The 14191-nt window shown below is 37.8% G+C and overlaps 1 protein-coding gene and 1 long non-coding RNA gene across 4 annotated transcripts in view; one reads left to right on the top strand and one right to left on the bottom strand.

Annotated features, from left to right (window-relative positions):
• The window catches only part of PEX5L (peroxisomal biogenesis factor 5 like), a 266793-nt gene that overhangs the window by 18425 nt on the left and 234177 nt on the right, over positions 1 to 14191 (top strand). The window lies entirely within an intron of this gene.
• Positions 5315 to 14191, bottom strand: part of LOC122444899 — a 47982-nt gene continuing 39105 nt past the window's right edge. The window contains exon 3 of the long non-coding RNA XR_006270381.1: positions 5315 to 5882. This is a non-coding gene — a long non-coding RNA (uncharacterized LOC122444899). The remainder of the gene's footprint in view (positions 5883 to 14191) is intronic.

Here is a 14191-nt window from a genome sequence, read left to right on the forward strand (position 1 = left end):
CTAACAGGAGAGAGGAAATAACTATGACAATGATATGTGCCATTTCTGGGCAAATTATAAAAAGAGAACCTCTCTGAGTGGGCTGAATACATAAACACTCTCCTTTTCCCTGGAGGACACAATCCCACACCCAGGTACATGATTTGGCAAGTGGAGTAATAGGGTTGGGTTTCATACCTGACTTGTGCTCCCTGATCCAGGTATCCTTGGACAACCAATATGTGCAACCAAATGTATGTGTGTGTGGGCTGTAGGGGTGGGAGGTGTATAATGAATAGTAGAGAAATGAACTCAATTTTACCAAAGATAATCAAACACAGATTGGATGTGAGTTTGCTAGTCTTTCTGGAAAATGGTTGGCTTGGAATATTTCTGGCTTTCCTTCCAGCTCTAGGATTCTATTATTTTCAGGCTCTTAATTAATGATCCAGTGCATCTCTGGATTTGATATGGGGCAGATTTTTCCAGTTTACTAATAACCATATCATGGGAAATAAATTCAAAAGCTTTCCTAACATCAAGATACTTGTTATTTCCTATGAAACCAAAGATCAACTTCTCATAATTTTTTAAAGGAGTGCTTCTTGGGAGGATCCTGCTCTATTTCTCCTCCCCATTCTGAAAATAACAAGAGATATTTTTTGACAAAGCCACCCCCAATATGGCAGAATTGTCAGCTGTGATAGAATACTGATTATTTCTACAACAATAGTCACTTTTTGTGAGTGCCTCATAAAAGTTAATCTCTAAAATGCTTCAGTGAGGTTGGCAAAGGATGGATAGTTTATCTTTGTCATGCTGATAAGGAGAATGCAGCTCACAGGCTTTGATTGTCTCACCCAAGCTTCTACATCAAATCACTTGGAGACTGAAGACCAGAATCTGGGTCTTCACATTTTTACTCTATTTCTTGAGCCTGCATAGAAAATTCAGGCCACGTCTCCACATCAGTAACTCAACTATTGCAGAATGACTCAACTAACAGGGGACAAAAGGATTTCACAAGTTTTCTGGAGCATTGCATGGCCTTAGAGGGTAGAAATCTCTAATGCATTCTTCCTGCTGTTTATGCAAGACAGATACTAAATCCATACAGCTCTGTCAATTCTCTGAACTCAACATCTGTATATATTAACTTAGTCCCTTGAGACTACCTTTGTCTATGATGGGTGTACTCTCCTAGTGGAGTACAAACAGCTGTGAGACATCAATCTTTTTGTGCAGAAAGCCTCCCTAGAATCAGAAATGCTCAGGAAGCCAGGAAAATAGTAAGGCAATGGGATTAACTCAAGCTCAGAAATCCAATGTAGAGTCACTCTGTGCTGTGTGAGTAGAAGCAAAATCCTGGGTTGAATGTATAAATTAAATCTAAATGTCCTCCCACCCTTCAAATTTGTCACTCAACTAAATATTTTACTTTTATGTTTTATTTTGTACTTTGCTCTTATAAAAATTCTTGCTTTAAGACTTTAACCTCTGTTAAACACATCACTACTTATTTGGGAGAGCTCTCTTAATTTCTTCTGCTCCTAGAGATTCATTTTTTGCAGGGAAATAGAAAATACCAGCTTTCTTGAAAGAGAGCTCCTAAATGGCAGGATCAAGATTACTAGAAATATGCATAGGTTTTACCAATCTTAACTGACATTAAAATATCTACTTAAAATGGAACCACCATTCCCTAATTTCCTTAAATTAGTTTTAAACTTTCCATTGCTTTAAGAGTGGAAAGTCAAGAAATAACATTATAAAAATCAGAATATAATAGTATTGATCAACTAACATAATATAAAATTTAAAGTACCAAAGTAAAAATCATGTTTGCTTTTTAGCTGATTTTGTTAAAATTAATTTTTTCAGGGATTGACTTCTAGCACATTCATGTGATCATGGCCTGGTTTCAGAATCAATAAGAAAAAATTGTAAATGTTCTGTGTTATATCAAGGAAGCACTAATCTAACTAATCACCTAGTTAAAAATTAAAGCAAAAATGTTCTGTTCCTGGGCTTTCCTGGTACCTCAGCTGGTAAAGAATCTGCTTGCAATGCAGGAGACCCCAGTTCAATCCTTGGGTCAGGAAGATCCTCTGGTTAAGGGATAAGCTACCCATTCCAGTATTCTTGGCTTCCCTGGTGGCTCAGACAGCGAAGAATCCTCCTGCAATAAGGGAGATCTGAGTTTGATCCACGGATTGGGAAGATCCCCTGGAGGAGGGCATAGCAACCCACTCCAGTGTTCTTGCCTGGAGAAGCCCCATGGACAGAGGAGCGTGGCAGGCTACAGTCCATGGGGTCGCAAAGAGTCGGACATGACTGAGTGACTAAGCACAACACAGTACATTCTGTACCTAGCTTCTCAAAAATTATTATTTTACCTGTGGCTTGTTCTGCACATAGTTCTGTAATCTTTAATAAGTGTTTAAATAGTCTATTTTCAGGTAAAGAAGTATTAAAGTAACTAAGCTGAAAACATAGTTAATCTGGCATTTATGCTCAGCCTAAATGTGTATCTACAAACCAATTATTTTTTTCCAACTAAATACCAGTACCACTACCTGATCCAGCTCAAAATCAACATGTTCCAAACTGGATTCATTATCACCACCAATAACCTCCAATAAAGCCTGCCTCTTTTGATTTCCTGGATCATTTAATAATGCCACCACCTACTCAGTTACCTGTGTTGGAAACCTGGGAACCATCCTCTTGTCTTTCTCCCTCATCCAGTCTTCTTTCTCTCTCACTCTCCAAATTAAATCTAAATGCTCCAGCACTTACTCCGTAATGCTCTTGTGTCTGCCTTGTCTCTCCATCCACACAGTCACCATCTTAGAAAACTCTATTGTCTTTATCTGAAGAGTCACTCTGACTCCTCAACTAGTCCCTTTGCTGCCAGGGTCACATATATCTCACCACCCTCTTTGCTACAGCATTAATTTCATGATATCACCTTTATATTTAAACTTCTTTCAAGGTACACCATCATCTGTAACAGCATATTTCCAAGTGCAGTTTTCTCTAGAAAAGTTATCTAGAATGTTTGTTAAGTTATATTTAAACTCCTTTCAAGGTATACCATCATCTATAACAGCATTGTCCCAAGTGCATTCTTCTCTAGAATAGTTATCTAGAATATTTGTTAAAATTACAGATAACTGGAACCTACTACAGCCATTGAATCAGGCTCCATGAATGCAGCTCAATAAAATGCAGATTTTATTTTAACACTCTGCAGGTGAATTCTGTGCACACTGACATGTGGAAAACACTAACCTCCAAAAGAAGATATGGCCTGTGAGGTCTGCTTGTCTGGTCTTCTCATCTACAATTTCCCCGTCAGCACCCTTGTCTTGTCTTGTCCAGTTTTGGTATTTCCTCAAACTGCACGCATGCTTCCATACCTCTGGCCTTTTCTAATGATATTCTCTTTAACAGAACACCTACTGTGTCATCTACTTGGTTAATCCTTGCTCACCCTTCAAAGCTCAGGTAAAGAAGCTAAAGGTTATTTCCTACAGGGACCCTCCCTGAGTCTCCAGGGCTGAGGTAGACGCCCTCCTCTTTGCTCTCCTAGCACCTGCACCTGCGCCTGCTCAGACCTCTGTCTCACGTCCTCTCACACTGCTTTCTAGTGAGTTCTCTTGACTGTGTCTTGTTCATCTTTTTAACACACGTAGCCCAGAATCTGCTCATGGTAGGTGAACAGTACATGTTGGATTAAATGAATCATAATTCATCTTTTAATTAGTTTGAATTATTCCATTTGGCTTGAGTTAAACTTCTGGAGATTCCTATAGACCAGTATAGATTGAGAATCTTATCTGGGCTCTTTGAAGATAGAATTAAATTAAATTATGAAAATAGAATAGTCCCTTTAAAAACCAATTAATCCTGAGTGATACATTCACATTCCTGTCTGATTAATAAGAAAATGGGAGGGGGCAGGTGTGAGGAACCAAAGAAACAGTATGAGCCAGGAGGCCAAGAAGTAGATCCCAGGCCTCTTTCTGCCCTGACTAGTGAGTGATATGGGGAACACCTCTTAATCTCTGTGACTCCCAATTTTCTCATCTACAGAAGGATTAATGGACTCTTAATCTTTCCTTGAACTATTATTTTATAACTCTAAACTAAAATTTAGTAAATTAGCATTTTGATATATCATTTAATACAATAAAAAACAATTTCAATAAATGAAATTGGATTTGGGGAGGAAGAATCTATTGATCCAAATTTACCATAACATTAGACTAGTATTATATTTAGTATGTTTTTTTCTACTTGGTTGTAGTATTTGGTCATGTGGATTTGAATTTTTATTTTGTCAGTTAATTGTATGATGTGCTTAATACATGAAATAGTAATATGTTTTTATCCCCATGAATTATACTATCATGAGTGAAATTAATGTTACACCATTATTTGACTAAGTAGATGATCTTCATATTTTCCTTACGGCTTCAAAGACATAGGAAAAATTTTTGAGTGAGGTATTAATCTACCTGTGTGACCTTGGACAAGTTATTGAACCTCTCTGAGCATCTCAAAGTAGAAAGCTAAAGTATGTAATGAGACAGCTTGATTTCTTGATTTCTGACTTTTGGCAATAAGAACACAGGTTTGTTGCCAAATTTTAACACTGGATTCTCTGCTTAAGAAAGATGTTTATATTACTGTGAGTGAAAAGGGGTTGCTGCCAGTATCCAGTTAAACCAGTGTCTCATTAAAACAGAGACGAGCACTCCCCCTTTTAAAAAAGTCTACAATAAGATTATCATAATGGAAATTATACCCTCAAACCAATTGATAGATTCAGTTAATTGAAGTGAGACATGTTTCTATTTCCTTTTATCTATTTCATTTCTTCAGTGAGCCCCAAAGAAATACAGATACTGGTGTGCTGCTCATCTGAAAGAGCTGCAGAGACTATATGAACTGCCTTTGGTAGAGGGAACAGGGTATGATAGAGGGATGATAGAGGGACAGGTATGATAAATAAAGATGGGAAAGTGGGCCTTAAAACTATGCTGATCATTCTGAAAATTTAGAACAAGGAGACCTTGTTAATCAAAAATAGAGATCGGAAACTACTGATCTAAGCACTAAGAATTCTCTTTTATAGGAAACTAGCAAGTTTAATATCTGGGGGAGTAGAAGTTTTTTTAATAATGTTGATTTATTAGAGAACCAAAAAAAGCTGATCCAATGGGATGAATATGCACTTATTCATACATCCTTTAAGTTAGCATAATTGTACAATTGAATTACAATCTACATAAAGAAACTAAAAATCAGGAGACTGAGAGTTCTTAACTTTATTCCCAACTCCATGTGGCTTTAAATGGCCTATTCAATCCATTCTCAGGCCCTCTCCACAGCTTGTGAGATGCTACCCCAGTTAGTAGGGGGAAAATTATTTGTTGCTTCTTCCTTCTCACTTCCCACCCCTTTATACACACAATTAAAATAGATACTAAATACGCAGAGCTCAAAGAAATGCTTTCTTCTTATTGACCATTCATACCTGACCATAAAATGTGTTAGTTACACTGATCTCTGAGGCTCCAAATTCCTTTTTAGAAGGGCAACCCAGAGACAGCTCTGCTGTCCTGAATCACAACAGAAATCCCAGACAACTCGAACAGACTGAATCTGCAACAATTTCCAAGTCTTCCAGAGGCAGGGGGAGCCCTTTGAGAAGCAGAGCAGCTAGATGTCACCAGCCAGGACAGGCAGGCAGGCGTGGAGGACAAGCTTGCTGCGAATGGTCTAAATGCTGTGCCTCAAGCCTTCTGTGAGGTGACTGCTGCTGTTCAGAGCGGCAATGGTCTCCTACCCCAGAGAACAAGGTCTCCAAGCCAACTGAAGATCTCCTTCTCCTCCTAAAAACAGACCAAACAAAAGGCGAGTTTGGAAAGAGCTGCACAGTCACAAATGTTTGCATTGTCTTTAACTGGAACTTTTCACTAAAAAAAAAAAATCATGTTCTGATTTATATCATAGTCTATGTTCATGATATTGTTGTCAAGTCAGAAGGACAGGTCATGTCACTAACAGAGGCACAGATTGTTAGTTCCTTGGCATTTCTGGTCATTGTCAGTTACAGCTGATTAGTGGCAAATCCAAGATTAGCTTCCCAATCCTACGATTAGTGTTATTTCCTTTAGAATATGCTTGCATGAACTACACACAGGCCAAAACAACTCCAGCCCATTCAATAATAAGGTTAACACAGACCTACTGAATGATGGGAAAACGGCAAGTATAAAACTAGTCACAACAGCAGTTAGAACGTATGTTTTGTTTTTACTCAGATAAAGTGTATGGTATGTAGGTGTGAAATCAGAACACAGCCTCTGGAGGAAAAGGACATTCTCATGGAATGTATATGTTCCATACAGTGCCTGATGCATTGTACAAGCATAATAAATGTAAATGACTGAAATCCAATTTATTTTCTGGCCACGCTCCTAGGAAATCTTATCTGATTTTCAAGCTGTGGGTGCTAAAATAAAATCTGAGAAACATAGCAGGATAAGAAATAGATCTTTTCAGCAAATCTGATATCCACCCACCCCATCTTCATTTTTCATCTTACTTTTTCTTTATTTTGAAACCTGATTCTTTTCTCTTAAACGAAATATTTCTGAAAGGTGTGCACCTAAGTCATGTTGATAGAAGTAAATGCTCATTCATTCATTATCAAATATTTTTGAGCACCTCTTTTTATAGAAACAAAGCTCTATGATACTCCCTCTGCTCAGAGAGTTTTATGTGAAAAGACATAAGAAACCTTACATAGCGAATTCAGATTTAAATTAAATAAAGAAATAGTTCAAGAATTTTCACAAGGCAATATAATTAAATGTGAAGTACATGGAAAATAAGCATTTAAAAATATGGCTCAGTTGCACAGGACTTACAGAAGCAGTACACTCAGTTTGTGAGTAAATTAGTAGACCATATTTACAGTGTTTTGTAGTAAGTGTCAAAAAATAGTTCCCAATCAAATGTAATAGCTTAAAACTTTTTTCTTGGTTGAAAAGGGTAGCTTTTTACTAACCACAGATTTAAAACACATTTTAGAAATGCGTAAGGGGAGAGAAGTCTGTGATGGTATCCTGGGGCCTGAATTAGTAATCCACATATTCTTTTTCCTTTTTTAATTTTGGTGTTATTTCATACCCTAGATGTTATGTAGGGAAAAATGTCCCTTTCCGAAAACAGCAGAGAGGAAAATTATTAAAGATATTTCTGCCTGGGAATAAGTAAATATTGAATTTCAATAGAAACTGCCACTTCAAGCTGTTCATAAGTCAAAAATCTAGTGGTAGAATATTCTCCCGATTTCCTCAATACAAAATCTTAGTCTCAAATGTATAAACAAAAAGTTTTTTCCTTTTATGACACAGTAATTTACCCACTAGAGAAAATCTTTTATAGAAGTTAACCCAGTATAAATTTCATTGTGGAAAAATAGCTTCATATGTAAATATATATTTGTATAACTATACATGTTGATGAATATTACTTATTCTACAGTAAAAATTTTAGTAATAAGATCTTCAGTAATTTTCTTAATGAATCAGTAGTGCTTTATTCTTCAGGAGTCCCATTGATTTGGATATTGATTGACAAAAATAAACCCAGATGGAAAGTGCAAAATTGCTTACATTTGTAAAAACTGTTCAGTTCAGTTCAGTTCAGTCGCTCAGTCATGTCTGACTCTTTGTAACCCCATGGACTGCAGCACGCCAGGCCTCCGTGTCCATCACCAACTCCCAGAGTTTACTCAAACTCATGTCCATTGAGTCAGTGATGCCATCCAACCATCTCATCCTCTGTCATCCCCTTCTCCTCCCATCTTCTACTTTTCCCAGCATCAGGGTCTTTTCAAATTAGTCAGTTCTTTATATCAGGTGGCCAAAGGATTGGAGTTTCAGTTTCAGCATTAGTTCTTCCAATGAATATCCAGGACTGATTTTCTTTAGGATGGACTGGTTGGATCTCCTTGCAGTCCAAGGGACTCTCAAGAGTCTTCTCCAACATCACAGTTCAAAAGCATCAATTCTTCAGCACTTGGCTTTCTTTATAGTCCAATTCACACATCCATACATAACTACTGGAAAAACCATAGCTTTGACTACACTGACCTTTGTTGGCAAAGAAATGTCTCTGCTTTTTAATATGCTGTCTAGGTTGGTCTTAGCTTTTCTTCCAAGGAGCAAGCATCTTTTAATTTCATGGCTGCAGTCACCACTTGCAGTGATTTTGGAGCCCCCCAAAATAAAGTCTGTCGCTATTTCCACTGTTTCCCCATCTATTTGCCATGAAGTGATGGGACCAGATGCCATGATCTTAGTTTTCTGAATGTTGAGTTTTAAGCCAACTTTTACACTCTCCTCTTTCACTTTCATCAAGAGGCTCTTTAGTTCTTCTCTTTCTCCCATAAGGGTGGTGTCATCTGCATATCTGAGGTTATTGATATTTCTCCCAGCAGTCTTGATTCCAGCTTGTGCTTCCTCCAGCCCAGCATTTCTCATGATGTACTCTGCATATAAGTTAAAGAAGCAGGATGACAATATACAACCTTGATGTATTCTTTTCCCTATTTGGAACCAGTCTGTTGTTCCATCTCTAGTTCTAACTGTTGCTTTCTGAACTGCATACAGATCTCTCAAGAGGCAGGTCAGGTGGTCTGGTATGCCCATCTCAAAGAATTTTCCACAGTTTGTTGTGATCCACACAGTCAATGGCATTAGCATAGTCAATAAAACAGAAGTAGATGTTTTTCTGGAACTCACTTGTTTTTTCGATTATCCAACAGATGTTGGCAATTTAGTCTCTGGTTCCTCTGCCTTTTCTAATCCAGCTTGAACATCTGGAAGTTCACAGTTCATGCACTGTTGAAGCCTGGCTTGGAGAATTTTAAGCATTACTTTGCTACTGTGTGAGATGAGTGCAATTATGTGGCAGTTTGAACATTCTTGACATTGCCTTTCCTTGGGATTGGAATGAAAACTGATGTTTTCCAGTCCTGTGGCCACTGCTGAGTTTTCCAAGTTGGCTGGCATACTGAGTGCAGCACTTTCACAGCATCATCTTTTAGGATTTGAAATAGCTCAACTGGAATTCCATCACCTCCACTAGCTTTGTTCATAGTGATGCTTCCTAAGGCCCACTTGACTTCGCACTCCAGGATGTCTGGCTCTAGGTGAATGATCACACCATCATGATTATCTGGGTCATGAAGATCTTTTTTGTACAGTTCTTCTGTGTATTCTTGCCACCTCTTCTTAATATCTTCTGCTTCTGTTAGGTCCATCCCATTTCTGTCCTTTATTGAGCCCATCTTTGCATGAAATGTTCCCTTGGTATCTCTAATTTTCTTGAAGAGATCTCTAGTCTTTCCCATTCTATTGTTTTCCTCTATTTCTTTGCATTGATCACTGAGGAAGGCTTTCTTATCTCTCCTCGCTGTTCTTTGGAACTCTGCATTCAAATGGGTGTATCTTTCCTTTTCTCCTTTGCTTTTCACTTCCCTTCTTTTCACAGCTATTTGTAAGGCCTCCTCAGATAGCCATTTTGCTTTTTTGCATTTCTTTTTCATGGGAATGGTCTTGATCCCTGTCTCCTGTACAATGTCACCAACCTCCATCCATAGTTCATCAGGCACTCTGTCTATCAGATCTAGTCCCTTAAATCTATTTCTCACTTCCACTGTATAGTCATAAGGGATTTAATTTAGGTCATACCTGAATGGTCTAGTGGTTTTCTTCACTTTCTTCAAATCATTGTGAATTTGGCAGGAAGGAGTTCATGATCCAAGCCACAGTCAGCTCCCGATCTTGTTTTTGCTGACTGTATAGAGCTTCTCCATCTTCGGCTACAAAGAATATAATCAGTCTGATTTCAGTGTCGACCATCTGGTGATGTCCATGTGTAGAGTCTCCTCTTGTGTTATTGGAAGAGGGTGTTTGCTATGACCAGTGCGTTCTCTTTGCAAAACTCTATTAGCCTTTGCCCTGCTTCATTCTATACTCCAAGGCCAAATTTGCCTGTTACTTCAGGCATTTCTTGACTTCCTACTTTTGCATTCCAGTCCCCTTAATGAAAAGGACATCTTTTTAGGGTGTTAGTTATAGAAGGTCTTGTAGGTCTTCATAGAACCATTCAACTTGAGCTTCTTCAGCATTCCTGGTCAGGGCATGGACTTGGATTACTGTGATATTGAATGGTTTGCCTTGGAAATGAACAGAGATCATTCTGTCATTTTTGAGATTGCATCCAAATACTGCATTTCAGACTCTTTTGTTGACTCTGAAGGCTACTCCATTTCTTCTAAGGGATTCTAGCCCACAGTAGTAGGTATAATGGTCATCTGAGTTATATTCACCCATTCCAGTCCATTTTAGTTCGCTGATTCCTAAAATGTTGACGTTCAGTCTTGCCATCTCCTGTCTGACCACTTCCAATTTGCCTTGATTCATGGACCTAACATTCCAGGTTCCTATGCAGTATTGCTGTTTATAGCATCGGAATTTACTTCCTTTACCGGTACATTCACAGCAGGTTGTTGTTTTTGCTTTGACTCCGTCTCTTCATTCTTTCTGGAGTTATTTCTCCACTGATCTCCAGTAGCTTATTGGGTACCTACCAACCTGGGGAGTTCATCTTTCAGTGTCCTATCTTTTTGCCTTTTCATACTGTTCATGGGGTTCTCAAGGCAAGAATACTGAAGTGGTTTGCCATTCTCTTCTCCAGTGGACAATTTTTGTCAGAACTCTCCACCATGACCCATCTGTCTTGGGTGGCCCTACATGGCATGGTTCATAGTTTCACTGAGTTAGATAAGGCTGTGAAAAGTAAGCAATCTGATCACTTGGGCCACAGCCTTTTCTAACTCAATGAAACTATGAACATTAGAAATAGCAGTAATTTTTTATGTCGAACTGTGAATGCTATGATTTAACCATCAATCAAAGTCACTCCTCTCAGTGGTATGACCTTTCACATTTTCCTAGGGATGAGATTGAGATTGGTGTTGTTTAGTCACTAAGTCATGTCTGACTCTTTGGCGACCCCATGGACTGTAGCCCAGGCTTCTTTGTCCATGAGATTTCCAAAGGCAAGAATTTTGGATGGGTTGCAATTTCCCTCTCCAGAGGATCTTCCGGACCCAGGGGTCAAACAAGCATCTCCTGCATTGACAAGCAGATTCCTTACCACTTGGAATGACCTTGAGATTGAAATACTAGAATAAAATGAAAGATAGAATTAAGGACATGGTAGTCATGGTGGTGGTTCTTTACTTCTTGCATTTTATGGAAAATAATGTTTTTTCCTCAATTTACTCATGCCCTTTTGTTGTCTAAATCACTGTTAGCCATTATTCTTCTGGCTCTATAAACTTAAACTCTAATACCTCCATTATATTTTTCTATAATTTCACATGTTGCTTATTCATTCCACATTTACTCTTTTATTTATATTATATACTAATTGTGTCTATGTGTCAACACAAAAGTCCCAACAATTTGTTTCAAATCTCTCTTATCATTGCCTTCTTTCTTCTAACTAGAGTCCTCTCTATAATTTGGTTTGCTCACCTGAATAGAGAGGAAATTAATGTACAGAATGGTCAAAGGGTCCCTCCAACTCTAAAATTATAGTTCAATACAGTAAGACATCAGGGTTGTTGCTTTGTTTGGATTTTTAATAATACAGGATAATTATCACTTTAAAGAACAACTCACTGTGTAAGTATGGATGCCTACCATGAATGGAGCTTATTCTTCTTCTGTTATACTGAGAACAGACCATATATAACATTACTTCATAATTTAAAAACAAAATCTTATTTTGGAGAAAACACATTTTCTGTATATTATAATTAAATTCCAGCAGCTCATTCTCTAACTCGGCAAAGATGGGATTTGAGCCCAGAAAATCTGGCTCTGGAGTCCACCCACTTGTGTACAATATTATTAAACAAGCGTTTATTGGAGTGTTAGCAGAAAAGAATACAAAGATGAATGAGGTATGGTCCTGTCCTCAAGGGGGTTACAGAGCCAACTCCTTTCAGCAAAGCATTTCTCCAGGGCTCTGCTGAGAAAGAAGACAGACACTTTTCCACCCAGAATCCCCATAGCAATTCATCCTTTCCTTTCTCACAGCACTTTTACAAGTGGGTTATTGTTATTTGTGTTCACCTCCCAGATCCCTTACTTGAAAGGAATATCTTATACCTTATTCACATTTGTACTCTATGTTGTTGCTGTAAAATGGTTTTAAAATAATAGAAAGAACACACTGATGTTTACATGTAGCGAGCACATTGTAGTAAGTACAGTGCAAGGATGAAATAAGAGCCTTGGCAAAATAGCTGCAATTGCAAGATCAAAATCACCATAATAATCCCAATTCAGATTGCAGGGTGGTTGGTTTGTTTCCTCTCCCAAAAGGAAAAAGGATTTAATGGAAAGATTTGTCATATTTTTCAGTAAGGTCATTTAAGATGGAGCATGTTTTTATTCACATTTTTAAGACTATCCTTGTGTGACTTAAGAGTTTAGCTTCTATTAAGCCAGATTACTTTCTATAGTTTATTTTATTTTATTTTATTTTAATCAGTTCCCAGATTTAAATTTCCAACATGCTTTCTGGAAACTATAGTCTGTTAATTTGTTTTTTAAATTTTAATTAAAGTAATAGCTCTGCATGCCTGTAATTTGGAAATTTTGAGTCTCCTTTCTTTGCCTAATCTCAGCCCTAAAGTCACATACATTGTCCCTTAATTGAAGAGCAGAATCAGAAGGATGGGTTCCTTCCTCAACTGATAATTTCCTTAGAGAGACCTGCTGACATGTCACAGAAAACATAAAATGCATTTCATTAATTTTCATTCTGCTCTCAGACTCTTCAAGGGCATAAACTTGGATGTGTTATCACATTTTCCATCCAATGATGCTAAGATTTTTCAATGTCATCAGTCTATACTGGCAGTTCTGCAGTTCCCAATGGAATAAGATAAACAGACTTGCTAGACAAGTTCAACAAAACTTGAGGCAATTAAAAATTAAGATTTTTTTCTAATAATCAAAGTCAATACGTAATCATTGCAGAAAGTTGGGTCTATAAAGAAAGAAATACAAAATCATCCATAATATGATAATTATTAATTTTCAGTCACTTTTCCTGGACTCTTCTTTCTGTAAGTAGAGGTGAATATCCTCAGGATACTGTGAAATAATAATTACATTTCATTCCAATTATCTGCCATGTCCCTTACAAGTCTAGGAACTGAGAAGCCAGAGGCAGCTGTGGGCTTCAGAGCCTCCTAGAGAAGGTGGATACATGCTGAAGCACAGGGAAGGGCCCTAAACCCTACCTGAGTGGGAATGTGAGATCAGAAGGGGCTTTTTAGAAGAATACCTTCACTGAGACCTAAGCAATGTGCTGGCGTTAGTGAGGAAAGGGGACAGCGTGCCCCTCCCCCCGAGGCTGGAGAAAGAAGGCAGTGAAAATGTGGCCTTGGCTCACAAGTGAATATGAGGGATAAGAGAGAACAAATGGGCAGGGTCCACTTGGTATGAGGCTTTGTGAGCCATGATGCAGATTATGGACTTTGTGCTGAGGGCAGTGGGAAGCTATGGAGGGTAAGCAAGGGATACAGCATTGCAGCAATGGAGCATGGATTTGGTGAAGAGTGTGAAAGTGGAAGCCAGAAGGCTAGTGAGGAGAAAGTGCGGCAGTTTCAGAGAGAGGAATGAGAGGATATCAAACAACCAACCTTTACAGGATGCTTACTATATAATAGGCATTCTACTAAGCATGTCACATATTGAACTTAGCTCTCTCCGGAAATGAAGTTCTGAGGGAATGCTTTATAGTTCCAAGCCATGGTTAAAGATACCAGGTAGAATCAAGACTAATAGTTTTAGCAAGTGATCCAAAAATTATGGAAAACAATATTAAAATGATAAAATTAAATATTAATATGTGAATTTAGGAATTTTATAATAAAAGTAAAAATTTTAAACATAGTAAAGCTTATAAACTTATGTATTGTTAAAGATTAAGTTGAGTATTAAGTTATTTTATCCAAAAAATGTTCTTTGTCATCATCTTGAGTTACTAAGACCTAATCTGAAGATGAGAAAAATTAAAGCATTGAGAATCTTAAGCGCAC

This window comes from Cervus canadensis, chromosome 7 (assembly GCF_019320065.1).
Source record: "Cervus canadensis isolate Bull #8, Minnesota chromosome 7, ASM1932006v1, whole genome shotgun sequence".
Classification (NCBI taxonomy): Eukaryota; Metazoa; Chordata; class Mammalia; order Artiodactyla; family Cervidae; genus Cervus; species Cervus canadensis.